Genomic DNA, 16,550 nt, shown 5'->3' with positions numbered 1-16,550 from the left:
TCGCTCGCTCCCTCCCTCCCTCTCCCGCGCGCGCGCGCGCGCCTGCCACCACCCCTCGCCGTCACCGCCCCGCCGCGCCTGCGCACAAGCCCCGTTCGCACGGGCGGGGACCTCCCGGGAAATCTCATCACGGCGCGGATTGGCCGGGGCTCTCTCCCGATCCTGCCCCCACTGGCAGGGAGAGCCAATCAGGGCTTGGCATTGCGCGAGGCAGCGGGCGGCGTGCGTCGGCCTCGAGCCTGAGGTGCGGAGGCGGCCGCAGGCGGCGGGTGAGGGGGGCTGCGGCCCTGGGCCTCCCCGGGGGCGCGTCGGTTCCTTCTCGCCGGCTGCAGCCCGGTCACCGGCACGACCGGCTCCCGGCGAGCTAGTTGCCGTTCCTTCTGACTTTGGGTGAGCTGCTGCTGCCCTCGCCTCAGCCACCGTATCTGGCATCAGCACCCCCGGGGCCTGTGCCCGGCTGTCTCTGCCCTCCTCTGCCTCCTCCTGTGCCCGCTGCTCGGATCGACCCCAGAAGCCTGAATCTGGTGGTGTAAACATGAGAGGGAAAGCTGATTTCAAGCAGAGACTGTGAGTGGTCTTAGCCCCAGCGGTCAGGCTGGTTAAGTGATGGAGGTGGTGAGTTACCCGCAGGGTAGACAGGCATACAGCCGCTCAGGGAGGTTTCTGCTGGGCATGAGGAAAGGGGTCGTGCCTCACCGCATCTCTCCATAGTCGGGACGAGGTTCCACACCTCTTCCTCGGTGGGTGTGCATGGCTTAAAGTTCAGCAGGACCGGAAAATTTGCGATCATGTCCTTTGAAAGTCCACAGTTGCTGGGGTTTCCATCCTGGAAATGCCATGAGAAATGTGAGCTTTGGTCACTGGTGCTCTCTGATGTTTCTGTCTATCCAACTGGTGCTGATCTATGGCTTGCTAATACTCCAGTGTATTTGTATCTTGCCTTAAAATTAGGAGGTTAAACAAGCGATAAATGTGCTGCATTGTGCCATTTTTGAAAAGGGTGAGCAATGTGACCCAAATGGCTAGTTAGCTTAATAGCTATCCTAACCAAAATAGAAAGTCGGATGTGGAATTCAAATAATAAAAAGTTGAAATGAAGGAATGTAATACAAGTCTACACAGTGTTTTAGTAAAAATAGCTATTAATACTGTTTTGAGGAGGTACTTGACTCAGACTTAGTGCTGCATGGTATTAACATTGGGTGCATGCAGTGCCAATAAACCATGCAAATGGAATTTGCTGCCAGATCTCAAGAAGAGGAAGTCTGTAGGAGAACTTGGTTGAAAGAGATGGTGTCTAAAGAGGTTCCAGTAGTAGGTTCTATGTTGTACTACATTTTTAGCAATGAACTGGAAGCAGATCTAAACCTGCTGCTGCAAAAATTCAGCTCCAGGATTAATGGAGTTATAAATAATGATGAGGATGGGGCACTGATCAGGACGGTTGGTAGAAGCAGCCCACTCAAACCTAGTGAACTTTAATCCAGCCGACTGTAAAGTTGTCTATCTTAAGAACCAAGTGTGGAGGCTGTAACTGGAGAATAGAAGACTATAGCCTGGGAAGGTAATGACTTTGAGAAGGATTTAAGGGTCGGAATATGTAAGCAATCAGATAAGGGCTCTCCTGTATGCTGCTATGGCAGAAAAGGATTAATCAATGTATAAACAAAGGAATAAAAAAATGTTTATTTTACCTCTCATGTTTGGCCTCAACAATGCCATCCACAGGATAGTGCATACAGTTCTGGTTTTCACATTTTAAGCAGCACGCTGGAAAATATGAGAGAGCAAAAGAGCGAAGAAAAATGTTCTGATGGTTGGAGAAAATGCATTACACTGGGAGGTTTTAAGAGCTCAGGCTGTTAAAAGTTATCTAAAAGAGGATTGGGAGGTGACTTGATTGTAGTGTATAGGAACATTCCTGGGGGAAGATACAGGATATTAAAGGGCTCTTTAATCTATTGAAGAAAGGCATAATAAGAAGTAATGGCCAGAGGCAAAAGACAGACAAATTCAAATAGGAAATAAGACACACATTTTTACATGGGTTAACCACCAGAACACATTCCCAAGAGAAGCTGAGAATTTTCCATTGTTTTATGTCTTCTGTTGAAGATTAGGTATATTTCTGAAAATTATTTTTTAGCCAAGCAGAAGTTATGCTTTATTTCATTGGATGAATATGGGTTAAAATCTGATGGTCCGTGATGCACATAGTGTCAGGTTAATCTAGTGGGACCATCATGGTTTAAATTTTAAATGCCAGAAGCAGACATTTTGTTAATAACCATGAGCATTAGAATCAATTTTTTTTTGCCTTGAAATACTTATGCACCATAAAAAAGCTGATCTGAATTAAGCTTTTGGCTGCAGAATATACTTACTAAGACAATATCTAAAGGTTTTGGCCTTTTGCTTCCTAAATTTACACTCTTGGGATTACTTGGAAAAATTTCTCTGCATTTTCATTTACATTTCTGAAGGAATAGTTCCTTACAAGAAGGTTCTTTTGGTGCATTCTGATTCTCTTTCCCTTGAGGCAGTTTTACATAATTGATGTTCACATTGTGAAATATTTCTTGGAGGATTATTATCCAGAGTGCCCAGGTAACAATGCACCAAATGAATCCTGATAGATTTCCTATATTGTACATCATATATATTTGTATGTTGCGTATGTTTGCATCATACAGTCTTAACCTCACCTGAGGCATTATCATAATATAAACAATTATATTACCAATGGAAGAGCTGCTATTACTGAAAGAGGGATGAATGAAATAGAAATAAGATTTCAGATTAGCAGCTTGGCAGAGAAACATGAAAAAAACCACCCCTGAAATGGTACATGATCAGTTTTTCTATGTCGAGAATGGAAGGTGTGCTGTCATTTCTCTGCCTTCTGAGAAATGTGTGATGCTAATCCTGCAAGATATATGTACTTCCTAATTTACATGCTTCCCTGGCTCTTGAGCAAAAAATGCAAAGACAGGAGCTGAAAAACAAGCTGCTGCCTTCTTTGTGCATTTTCCCAGAGTCAGGCCACAAACAGTCTTCCCTTAAACACAGAACAAACTGAAATCTGTTAATTAACTTAATGGTGAATTCTGGAATGAGATCTGAATAACTGTGCAGGGAAAAAAAAAAAGCAGTGATTTCAAAGGATAAAGTGAGACTTGTCTTTATGGTATGCATTTGGTAACTTAAAAAAGCAGAAGGTGTTCGTGTGTGTGGTTGAAACTTGTTTACTTTGAACTGTTAGCGTGAAAATTACATGACATTAATACTAAAGCTACTAAAAAGCTACTACTAAAGTAGCTTTTAAATTACCTTTGGGCATTTAAAGTAAGTATCGATTGCAGTGGGTGCTCCAAGAGGAGTGTGGAGTGCACCCTATAACTGAACTTTTCCAGAAAATGTGTTTCTTTGTTCTGTCTGCAATAGATGGCCCCAAAGCTGTTCTGAATACATTTCAGCTTACCACACAAGTGCTGCCTGAGCATGACACCCGTAACACATGCATTTTCAAGGATGCCTGGCAAACCAGCATACTCACAGCCACGTTTCCACAGGCTGTAAGTATTTGACAAGACAGCTGTGGGAATTGATGGCAAATGAGGTGCAGAATACATCATGCTTACAGCTGCTGCTGTGACTACCCTGCCCAAATGATAGCAGCAGAACCAGGAGTTCCTTTTTGAAGCAGAACATCTTGCTTGGCATCCATTTGGATGAGGACTGGTTACTGAGTGTATTTAAGGTACTGGTTCTGCCTTGTAAAACTTTGAACAATTGGAGACCAGTTTATCTGAGTCATCAGCAGCCAGTTGTTTTTCTCTCCTAATATAACTGAAGGAGCAGGTGGCAGGACATTCTCCAGGACTGTGGGACTTGTTTTCTGTCATCATCTGAAATAGGTTGAATCTGGTCATCTGTTTGTACAAAAGACATCTATTTGATAGCATTTTGTGAAGAGAATTAAAATTATCTCCCAGCATGATGAATGATGGAAAGGAGTATCTGTAGAGGTCTGAATGGCTAGTTTCCTGTTGAAATAATTATTCTAATGCTGCTAGGGTTTTGTTATATTATTAATGATGTTGAAGTGCCTAAAGTCAGAGGAAGGCTTCATTTTAGATAATTTTGAATGTAAATGAATAAAATGTGCTAATCGTACCAGGTTTATTATTATTTTTAAAAGAAATTGGTGAGTTGAGTACCCAGATTTGAGAAGGCGAGAGTGTATTTATCATAAGATTTAGTCTTGAAAAATACATGGGAGAATAAGGAAATGTATTTTATTTCCGATTAATACGTATTACTATAAGCAGAAAAACCCCAGAGAGTGCTTTAATTTGTTCTTGAGTATGAGCTATTGCAATAGCTCAGTGAAGGAGCACTGGGCAAGTGCTAATGTTCCATTACAGCAGTGGGAGAAAGAACATACTGAAGGGTTTTCAGCTTACTTATGCTGTACTTGGTCATTGCTGAGTTCTGCACAGTACTTCCTTAGTAAGCAATGTAAGGTATTAAAATATAGCTTATTTCTGTACAAGTTACCGCTCATGAATTCCAGTGATAGCTTTTTCAATAGAAACTAAAAGAATTTAGCTATCTTTAGTAAAAATGTATTTAATGAACCAGTGTAGCGCTTCTCTTAGATAAGGTCTAGCAACTATGTTTTTCTCCATGGGTAAAAAAAAGTTAAGTAGTTTGCAAAGAATAAGGCTTGGTTCTTGTCTCTTTCTTGTTGGTATTCTGATTGCTATGCTAAAAAGTTGCCCAACTGCAATAAAAAATGAGTTCAATGACTTGTTGCAATCCCCTGATTTCAATTTAGCCTGGTTATACATTTATTTCTGCAGGATAATGCTCAAAGTTCCATATGTAAGAGTGCCTTTTTCTTTTTTATTTCATTTTATAACAGTTCCCCTGTATTGTTTGCTTTTCTAAATGTGTTAAATTCTTTAGGCAAGTATCCTTGTTCACACACTATTAAATTGCTGTAGCATTTGGGTATGATAGGGGAAGGTCACTGGGTATCTCAGAAATCTGGCCCGTTGGCAGACCAGATAATGTTATTTGGGCCTTCATGTTTCAGTTTAACTTAGCAATAGCACCATCAGCAACAAAAGCAGAAAGTACAAGCTTTGTTTAAGTGGTCGATGTTTTGCTTCAGAGTTACAGGATTTTCCAGGGAATGTAATCAGGTGGCTCTGGTGTGTCCCTGTTTTAGCACAGGGTGGCACAGCAGCACATGTTCTCATGTCACAAGACGTACTTCTTCTTATACTGCTGCCTCATTTAGATGAGGGCCGAGTATGCCCATTGTTACTGAATCTGCCCAGCTGCTTGGGTTGGTTTTTCTTTTTTTCTTCACGTGTCTATATTGGCATATAATCTCGGAAAGGCACAGAGTTTTAGTGAGTAGGGAATTGTATGCAGATGCAAGGTATACAATGTTGTGATTTGTTATAACGAACAAGAATAAAAAGGTTGAAAATAGGTAATAAAAGAGACTGCAGTGATAGGGTCTCCTCTGTAAACTCATTCTAGGAATGCAGTTGTTATAGTCTTTTCATTCTTCTGTGAACTTACATCCATGTGTTTAACCATGTCACATGCCATTTCAACCATAATTCAGATAAGGTGACATTATTTAAGGAGTGTTTCTATCATGTTAAAAATTAGATTATTCCTTTTTTGATGTTATATTAAATTATATTATTCCATTTTTGATGTTATCTTAAATTATTATATGTCCTCAATTGTAGCATGAGAATATCTTACAATCATTAATTGGCAACTCTTCAGAACAACTCTTTGAGGGAGTGGAATGCGTAATTCCTGCCCCCTTCCTTTTTCAACTGGGAAAGAGGTACAGATTTGGTAACAGTTTCATTATAATTCCATTTCTTCCATTTTCCTAGGTTCCTGTAATTTTAATTTTGTAATCTGCTGTCTGTATGGTGAGAAAATGGAGATTTTTTTTTTCCTGTGGTGTCTCAAAGAGACTAGCAAATCCTAAAGCAACAACAAACCCTTTGTCTTTTTGCCTCTTTGTCCCAGGATTTTGAATTGAAAACAATTGAATTTGGGAAGGCAGAGGAGAGGTTGGTTGCTTTGTGGGTGGGTGGGGTTTCTTTGCTCTTTTTTCAGAAACAAGAAATCAAAGAAGAGGAGGCATTTTAGATTCCTGCTTTTTCAAAAGCTTGGGTTAATAATACCTAGTTGTGGGCATGAAACTCTCATTTCTGGAAGGTGTTTCTTCACTCTGGCTACCAGGGATTAAATTGTAGGATTGCCTGGTTTTACTCAGAATAGCTGACACTGCCTTCATTCCCATGCTCTCCTTTATTACTCCCACTGTTTGCCTATGAAAGAGGCAAGTTACTAACCCAGTGCATGCACCTGTTTGGGTACCATCACTGCATTATTTTATAGCTATATTTTATTTCTAGCAAGACAGCAGAGGAGGGGTAGAATAAAAAAAACCCAAAACTTGTGCATAGCTCTTCATCAACCTAGAGCCCAGAATTAGAGGGTTCCTTCTTCCATGCATCATCTGAACTTTTGTGATTATACAATACTTGCAGCCTTTTTATCGCTGTAATTTCTGCAGATCCCTTACAGATATTTGTCCTTTAAGAAAGGAATAAGTTCTTTCATGCTGACTTGCATCAACTGCAATTATTGCATATTGGATTGAATTTTGTGTGCAAGAGGGAGAGTTACATCGTTGTCTGCAAGCGAACTGTGCTGCAGGGGCAAACAACTGCTGAGAACTCTTGGCAGCAGGAAGCTTCTTGTTGGAGCATGCCGAGAGCATCAGGGATCCCAGCTCCCAGTTCCCCAGCTGCAGAACCCACTCGCTGATGGGCCAGTTCAAAGAACATATCCCCAGTCCAGGGATGAAAACATGCCTCTCCACAGGGCATTGCAGAGTTGGGGGGCACCCAGGACTCCCGTCAGAGACAAAGTGAGCACATCCTAGGAGTTACAGCTTCACGGAAAAAAGCGCCTTTTCAAGAGGCTAGACCTATTCTGATTACTCAAATTCATTAAAACTCATGCACCCACACTACACTAATGGGAAGGAAATAATGGGAATCAACCTGAATAGCAGGAGCAGAGAGTTTACCACGTGGTATCCTAGGACATGAAAGGGAGGAGAGAGGTAGCATGTTCAAATCCTACCATCAGGCTCAAAAGTTCGTGTGCAGAAAACTAGGCAAGGCATGTACACGCCAAATAAATCGCTAGGGAAGAGAGATTTGATGTGATAAGAGAATTGGGATGTGAAGTGTAAGATATAGAGCAGATGGAAATTTGCCTTAGCATGCACAGATGCATGTTTTTAATCAGTTCTGGACTTTTTTCCTTGGAAAATCCCAAATTGCCAAGATTATGAAATGGAGCCGATTCATGTTCAAGGGTGTGTCAAGTTACTCATCATTAGAGTAGGAGGAATGAAAGCTTTCCTAGGGTTCTTTCTGACAACATTTGTTCATGTTGCATTCAGGGCTGGAAAAGAAGCCACAATTTGGGGGAATATGTTCATAATTCATACTAATTATGAATTCTCTTGGGTTTCAGGAGCACTATTTGTAACCATAGCTGTTATTACAAATGAGGTCATCCATATTAGAACAAAGATCTGATCTGCAGCCAGTAAAAAATGTGTGTGAGCATGTTAAGCACTGTAGTATTTTCATTTTAACTCCTAGCCTTCAAACTACTATCTAGAGGCCAAAATTAAGCCCTTATGCTCCCTTTGCAGTTCAGTGGAAAAGGCAGATACCTTGACAGAGACCAGGAAGTCTACAGGCTGATGAGAGAGCTGTTTCGAGTTAGCTGGTAACAACCCAAATGCAAGGATGGCTCTGAAACTCCATCCCACACCTCAGGCAGGACTAAAAGTGAGATGCCTTGAATTATGTGCGATACAGGATCTACTGATGGTAGTCGGTTACAAGTATTTTTATAAATAATTGGGTAGATCTCACTTTTTTACAGGATAGGATGCCCGCTGTTGATGTAAATGCCTAGTGATCAGAGCTCTTGCCTGGGAAGGACCTTTCTAAGCCCTTTTTAAAATGTGATAGTCAATATTAATTCACTCTCATTATGGTCCTGTTTGTTGCAGGTGAGTTGAAAATATCCACAACGTCAGCAAGAGTCTTCTGTCAATCTGCTGAAAATGACAGTGAGCCATCTCCCTCAGTCTTCCATCTTCGGGATGTTATGTGCTCCCAGTCCTGGGGAAGGTCTCAGGGAAAGGCCAGGTGTGCTTAACACACATGATGATACTCAGAACAACTTGCTTGCCTTACCGCTGCACCCTTTTCCTAGTCATGCAACCCATGCATCCCAGGGCAATTCAGAACCTGTATGACAAGTAGTTTGAATGTAACCAGTAGTTCTGCAGGCTCTCGCTCTCAGGGTAGCATGAACATTGCTGCTTTTCTTAATTATGCAGAAACTGCTCAGAATTATGTGGGTGTCTGTGATATTTCCTCAAATGTAAATTAACCCTTAAAATGTCATCATGAGGTAAGTAACTAAATTTTTAGGGATGGGCGAATTAAAATACATAGGGTTATATGACTTGCCCTCAGACATCCATGTCGTTAAATAAGTGCATTGTCACGATGGATAGGTTCTACAATATTTACTTTGGGCACCAGAAATGGGACTCAGGTGGATTCATTTGTCCAAGTTCAAGAAAACTACCTATAAATCTCCTGCTGTGGCAGCTGTCTGACCCTAGAGGTATGTAAAAATTCCTACCGCCTGCTCATTTGTCCTGGCAGTTCCCCAGGTCACTGAATTGCAGTGCCCATGACTGCACAGGCAGCAGAGACAGGTAGGGCCAGGCTGTCAGCTGAATCCTGCCATGGTTCAGGAACACAGCAAAGGCATGTCTATATTCCACCTGAATCCCTGGAGAAACCCACTCTGCTATGCACACTTGGAGCCTCATAGCGGTGAGTCCAGCGCTGTTCACAGAGAAACCACAGGCTTCTGTGAAAAGGATGAAGGAAGGGAAGTACCAGAGCTTATCCTTCCCATAATGGCTTAATAAACATAGTCAACTAGGGAGTGGGAAATCTAAATTCAGTTTCACCTTAGCCTGATGGGACGCAACCCACTCATGGCTCAGAAGACTGCTGTAGATACTAGGTTATGGCATAATGCAGGGCATTGCATCTTCCATCCCTTCTCCTGAATTTAGACTGTTAGCTGTAAAACACAGAGGGCTAGAAAGAGATCTAGCAAGACAGTGTACGACTTGCAGTTTGGTGATTGGGATGTAGGAGATCCATATTTGACAGAGCTTAACTGCTTGGGCTGAAAAGGGAGCAGAGGCACTTGATTCGGTGATCTGAATCAACAGGTATTGGGAGTTGCAATACTTGTATTGGAGGCCCCCTAAGTCCTGCCCTTGCAGCTGAGTGAGATTAGTCAATGCAACAAGAGTGGAGCAGCTGTAGATTTAGAGTCAGGATATGTCAATGGTAGAAGTTGGCCAAGAACGCAAGACTGCTGATTCACAGAGGTGTGGTGCAACCGTGCTTAAAGCATATCTTTAGGATGCAGGAGTTCTGTGTTAGTTTGCCTGTACATCTGCTGTGGCTGCTGAAAAGCAAGCAATAAAATATGGTGCATAGTAAGAGAAGCACTTTTTGAAGAAATTCCTGATTTTGGAGGTGGTGGGAGACTGCCTATCTTTTTCATTGCTGTATTTTTGAAAAAAAAAAAAAAAAGTGTTTATAACCAAATATGACTGGAGGAACTTGCAGTATAGGTTCATCAGTTAAAAGTCTGAGTGTTCTAAGGATTGTTTAGTTTTGTACCTTTATTGTGCTAGAAACTACATACTGCTGATGAACGGGCTTTCAAAACCAGCTCAGCCAGACAACAAAGGAGGACAAGGGGTTGGAGTTGTCACATTCACCTCATCTTAAATTTTGCAGTTTTTCTGGCTAATGAGATGGTTTTCTCCTTATTTCTTGTAGGCTGAAAATACTTACTTTCTGTAATGTGGTTTTGCCTTATGACTGTCCTGCTGCCCATCTCTGTATATCTAGATACAGATGTATACGTATGCACGTACACCTTTTTTAATATGCCTTGTTATCATTAGCTCTGTCTGCTTTCTCCCCTGCATTTGTTTGGTGGATACTTCACCCACGTGTGCAGTCAGGAGAGCTCTTAAAACTCTGGTTTTGTGTACATAGTGTGTCTGGCGGAGTTTCTGCAGCCGCAAACTGTACAACTGCTTCTGTCCTACTCTTTAATCCTACCAGCACTGGTGGAGTGCTCACACTTCTGGTCATAGGGTAGTACCAGGACCATATTACTACATTTCACCGTATTTTTCTCACCCTTTCAGTGCCAGTTGAAGAAAAGCACTGTCAGAGTCTTGGCAATGACAGTAACAATGGCAAAATTGTATTTGTTCCGGAAAAAAGAAAAATCCAGACAGAATCACTCCCTTAGTAGAGTCATTTCTTTGTGGGATATAGCTTGTAAGTCCTACCTAGGACAGGACTCTTCCTCATTTTTCCTAGTGAACTTTGTCTTCATTAGGAAACTGGAGACACACAGTCAGAGTGACACAGTTGCTTGAGGACATATCATATGTCCTTGGATGAGTATGAAAATAATTATCCAATATCGTTTACACAACCAAATCGTAAACAAAGCCTAACTAAAATGTTAAAGCTTCGTAGATAGAATTGCAGCTTTCTACGTATTATCCAGTATGTAAATAGAGCTTACCCTTCTGTCCTAGAGAAATTTCCAGCCTCTGAGTCCGCAAGATTCGGCATTCATGCTAGTAGCAGCTTGCTCTGTGTTGTGTCCAAAGAGCAATGGAGAGAACAAGACAAACACGGTATAGCAATGACTAACAGCCCTATTTCAGGTGCAGATTTAATAAGAACACCTTCTTAGCTCAACAAAATCACTGCCCTCCAACAAAACCCTCTCTAAAATGGGACCAAGACTTCTGTACCCAGAAAGAAATGGCGTCTAGATGGTGCAAGAGACTGTTAATCATGCTGCTACTGCATAGCACATTCAGTGAAATCCTGGCAAATAGTACTTCACCCAAGTGGCGGATCCTATTGTTTAACTCAATGAATGACAACTGTCTGCAAGATTTTTAATGAAGATATGGTTGTTTTTTCTGTAACTTAACAAGCTGGTTTGATATTTGAAACAAGTGCTTGGAAAAGCCACATGTCAGGCTCTCTTAATACGAGCTCAGTGTCTGTTGGGGCACAGTCTCACAGCACCCCAACAAGCTGAGCAGAGCAGCCCTGGTGATGGCAGCTGGGATCAGCTGCAGCCCAATGATGGCTGGGCAAAGCCACAGCAAGGAGGTAAGGCCATGTTCAAGCCAGGAAGGCAAGTCAAGGAGGCAAGGGGAGGATCAGGCACAAGGCCAGGCGTAGCCCAGCCTGGAGGAAGCTTTTCACAGCTCTTTTCCCTGTAGTCCTGTCCCAGGTTACAGAGCTGGTCCTGAACATGGGCACCAAACCTCTTGGAGCAGGGGAAAGAGGTTGCAGAGTGTGTTCATGCACAAAGGACCCTGACACTGTGAAAACTAAAATGCAGTTGTATTTGTTAGGGCATGCAAAATACTTGCAAGAAAACCTGGAACCAGCATAAATCACAAATCTGAAACTGAGATCAGATTCTGTGTAAGCCTGGCTAAGTTTTATGATCTGTATGTCTGAACCTGACCCATGTGTTGAACAAATCTGGCTTGATTTATATATTTTGCCTTAAATGGTTTAAAAACTGAAATTTAAAAAGTTTGGATAAATAGTCATTGATAGCCTTCTGGTTTCAGCTGCTTTTTTGGCCACATACAGTTTCTAATATAAGTACTCTTTTCATGCAGAGATGGAGGAAGCCTGTATGCATGAAACTGGGTGGCACTTAAAAAAACTGTTGGAAAATGTCACCGCTTTAAGGATTATTTCTTACAAGGCAGTCTGTGTAGGTTTTCAGTATGAAGTGATCTCCGAATTAAAGCAGCCACACCATGCTCCCAAATGTGTAATTAAAAAAACACCCCTCTTTGTAATACCCCACCATTAAATGTTTAATTTCCAGTGAAGATACTGCCCAGTGCTGTGATTCTGCAAGGACTTAACTTTATGCATTGTGCTCGCACATCCCTTTGGAGTCACGGGGGTTGCATTCAGTGCTGGAAATTGAACATGTCTGAATTTTGGCAAGGTCATAAAATGTTTGAAATGACTTTTGAGAAGCCTGTGAGACTACTAGCTATTAGAATTAAGATGCAACTTCCTTTCTTAGTGTTGAAATACTCTCTGTAAAGACAATGAATAGATTGAAATGTAAAGAAATTATTTAGGTCAAGGTTGATAGTTGCTTAATGAGCCTCCAGGGCTCTCTTAACTCCAGATAAAGTCAAGAGGAGCCAGAAGTCTTTAAGACCTCTGCAAGCCATTATGTCGTTAGTGGGCATAAACCTTATCAAGTCCTTTTTCCTCTCTGTGCTTCTGTACCAATAACAGGGAAATAAGGACACTCATTTCCTTTGTAGATCAACTGATGAAAAGTGCCAGAAAAGCTATTATTGATGAATACCTGCATTTGTGAGTAATTTCAATGTAGCCTTTCAGGCGCAGGCACCCATGTAGAAAAATATTGTTACACTGAATCCACTGATGTTTCCTTACTGCGAACAATTAAAATATAAGGTATAAATTGCCAGCACAGTCCTTGATAAAACAGAATTGATAGCTTGCAAAAGCTCTTTTCGCACTCTTCCCTATATGGTCTAACTGCACTCAAAAGAAAATCATCAAGAGTATAGGATTATAACAACATTTGTTTGTTGTGCTGGAAAATTGATGTCAAAGTCCTATACGTGTCTTCTAACTATACCAAAACAGTAAAAAACATCACACCACAGCATGCATGTGTCCCATGTTTAGCATAAAACGATTTCACAAAGGCATAAAAATGAAGAAGATAATCCTGAAGATGACAAGAGAGAAGCTTTCAAGAGGAATATCTAACAGAAATACCAACCCTATGGAAAGCATGTAAAATCTTCCCGTGACCAAGAGCCACAGCCTCTGTAGTGGGTATCTCCGAGGCTGGGAGAAAGGCAGGTACCTCGTGGGCAGGAGGTGGCCCTGGCCCCGGCAGCTGGGCAAGGCTGGGAGAGGTGTCCAGCTACCTCCCACAGCGGGCTGTCGCTTTGACATCCCCATCTGGGTGATGCCTCCATTGCCAGGGCTTGTGCTCACTGACAGCCATCACACTGAAGTCCCTTTGCGCACCCAGGCCTGCAGCAGGTCAGGGAACAGCCCTGGCACGGAGACCCCAGCTCTCGTTGCTCACACGCTGCAGCTCTCTGCTCCGGCTTGTAGGCACGGTGAGTTAAAAGCAGATGATAGAAATTTGTGGAGGGAAGTGTTTAAAAACCATGCAGGGCTGGGATCAGAGTCTGCTTCTACAAGGACTCTTCAGGCATGTGAATAAAGCTCCATGAGGTGGAGAAGGGAAAAGAGAGTGTTTCACCTGAAAAAAGTTCTGTATAAAGAGCAGAGCTGACTGAGGAGTACAAAGTTCAATTTAAAAAAAAATCACAGGACAAAATCTACGGACTGTGGGCACAAGGGGGGAGGCTGCAAAATGTTTAGCTAAAAGAAGCTGGGGAAAAGACATGGAACTGTTTTTTAATTACTCTGTCTGGGAAAAGATTATATAGAGATTAATGGAAACTCATGCTTACGGAGATAACACAGCTTGAGGGACAGCCAAGAGATCAGAGGTTGTCCTGAGCTTTACCAGTCATGCAGTGCCTTTCAGCTGGTGAAGCCACATACTGCACTCCCTGGGAGTGAAACACGGCCGGCACTGACTGGCAGGGCTTTACGTTCATGCTGTGCACGTGCTTTAAACTGTGCCTGGCCAAAGCAAAGGGACAGATGATGATGAAATGACTGGAGCATGGCAAATCAAAACTGCCAAATTTTTTTGGTTAGGATTATTGTAACTTAAAGATCAGCCTAGACATGCACCTACATAGTGTACTGCAGGTAGGTCTGGGTATGTTGGCGTGGCGTGCACTGAGACACCGCAGAGGGCTCTTGCCTGTGCTCCATGCCCACCAAAAGCTGTGTGCCTGCGTTTGCATGGTGCCAAGCCACAGCAGTAAAGCTCCCTGGGAGTGGAGTATATTGACTTTGAATCAGCACTGGGCTAATGTGATAACGTGGCTTTTAGTTGGCTGCTCAGGTAGAGCTCGCTTGGGTCTGAGGGGATTATACCATGGACGGTTACGCTGTATAAAGGCTGCTTGAAAAGTGCTTGTATAATGAAAAAAAAAAAATCACATATTCCTGATTGCTTTATTTATTCAGCTATATTACTGCCCTGTTTTACTGAGTGTCAGTTTGCTCCAATAAATTTAACTATTATCCTCTTCTTGCCTCAGAAATCTGCTGTTAGTCCAGGGCCTCTGGGAAAGCTGTGTATTGAAAACCAGTTGGTGTAAAAAGCTAGCTGCTACAATCAGGGCAGAGACTTGGATCAAAATGGTGCAAATCAGCACACAGCAACGGAGAGCGAGTAGTGCCGCATCAACGCAGAGCAGCTCCGAGTGTGTTTTTCTCAGCCTCTTGCCAGCCTGGGTCCGTCTTTGCTGATTATCTGGAGGTGAGAACCAGCTTTTACACAGGTAATCAAGTCCAAACAGCTCTCTGCTGTTTTCTAAAGCAGGAGCTTTCTCCAGCTTTTTCATCAGCAGCTGGTTTTCCTCTTTGAAATCTTACCTGATGTGTGTACAATTAGTTGCAGGATTAGCCCCCCTAAAATTTGCGTGTGAATCCCATGTGTGTCACTGTGTTCTGCCTGGAAGAGCTGTTGGTGCAGCTTTTCATACCACTGAAGGGTACTTGTCAGGAGAGAGCTCCATGGTTTCTCTCCAGTGCATATATGGCCATTTTTGTAATAGAAAACAAGAGTTAAATATGTGAAAGGAAAAAATGTCTGAAATGAATGAAAAATGCAAATCCTGAGTTCGCCTGCCAAACTTTTAATATCTCTCAGGTCTGTCTCTGCCCCACTCAGCTGTGTCGTGCTTCCAATAAAATAGTTGCTACTCAACATGGCCAAACTTAAAGAAAAACTATAAGGGGGGTTTGTGTTTGCGTGTGTATTTTTTTTAACACAGCTGTGGATTTGTGACCCTCATCCTTCCCCCCATACTGTTCTGTACTCTAGTCAATGAGCTCCTCAGGGCTTTTCTTTTTGGAGAGAATTTGAGACATAGAGTGCTAGTTGAAAAAGATACTATCAGTAGCCGGATATTTGCAGTGTTTAGGTGTGAGTAAAGATCTGTAGTTAAAAAGTTCAAGTTAAGTTAAAAACTGGAGTAAAATATCTGAAAAGGCAAACCTGGATTTACTCTTCCTGAGAACGTGGTGAGACGATGCATTTCGTGACATAGTACACATCCTGTTTTGGTGTCACTAAGTGGTTTATTCTGATGAACTATCAAAAAGGTCTATCATAAAATTAGACACATGCACCACTTTGCAAAGTTTCAGAGCTGTACGAAATGTATCTGAGCACATACTCAAAATCCAGAAGTAAGCTAGCTAGCTGTAACTAACTTGAAACAAAACATTAGAAGGACAGACAAGGGATGGGTAAAGATTTCACTGTAAATGTATGGGGAATTTAAGGGTTCATCTGCTGAATGATGTCGTCGCTTCCTTCTCCCTTTTCCACCAGTTCGATGGTTGCACTTACGAGCAGATTCGTTGTACGCGTAGTGACTTTGAAGAGAGAGATACAAACTACCGGGTGGAAAAGCCACCTAGTGGTACACAGAAATGGTGCCCAGCAGGAGCAGGTACCTCTGAATTCCAAGGAGAGATTTGTTCTCATACTGGGCCACCGTGCTGTGGCGTGCTATAAAGGCCATTTGTCATTACTCATGGGAGTCTGGAATGTGTATTGCACACAAGCAGGAAACCCACAAACATAGTAAAGAAATTTTCTGAAGGACAGCACCATGAAACTTTATGTTGGATCATTGCCTTTTTTATATATGCTATGTAAACAATAAAATCTTGTTTAGAGCTGTTTCAGAGAATTAAAAGAGCATGAATGAGTTTGCCCCATTTTTCTTTCCACCTGTCCAAATAAATGCAGGAGTTTCTCTAAGTCCAGCTGTTCAGAGCCCAGAAAAAGAAAGCCCATAAAGCATCTGTGCTATTTATTTTAAGTAACCTTCATTATGTCATGGCTTTAAAGCACAACAACTTAATGCCTTCGCAGAGCTAAGGAAGAGCACTGGTTCAAAGCTGTATGTCCATTCTGGATCCCACTGCTTACTTTTTTGAGGATAATTTCTACCTCTGCTGAAAAGCATTGGAAGAGCCATCCCATTTGGGAAAACAAAAATTCACCCCCTTAGCAAAAAGCTGCTGGGTGAGGTGGATCAGGAGAGTGCATGATCGACACGTAAAAGCCTGCCTCTTGAGAAA

The 16,550-nt window shown here is 42.2% G+C and overlaps 1 long non-coding RNA gene across 1 annotated transcript; it reads left to right on the top strand.

Moving 5' to 3' along the window:
* The first annotated feature begins 8,153 nt into the window (after positions 1-8,153).
* On the top strand, positions 8,154-16,280 carry LOC140652733 (uncharacterized). The gene is made up of 3 exons (XR_012042937.1): positions 8,154-8,285; positions 14,492-14,712; positions 15,793-16,280. It is a non-coding gene; the product is annotated as an uncharacterized lncRNA (long non-coding RNA).
* Positions 16,281-16,550: the final 270 nt, after the last annotated feature.

Source organism: Ciconia boyciana, chromosome 6 (assembly GCF_034638445.1).
Source record: "Ciconia boyciana chromosome 6, ASM3463844v1, whole genome shotgun sequence".
Taxonomy (NCBI): Eukaryota; Metazoa; Chordata; class Aves; order Ciconiiformes; family Ciconiidae; genus Ciconia; species Ciconia boyciana.
Note: the sequence above shows the minus strand (reverse complement) of the source record. Positions and strands in the feature narration are given on the sequence as shown.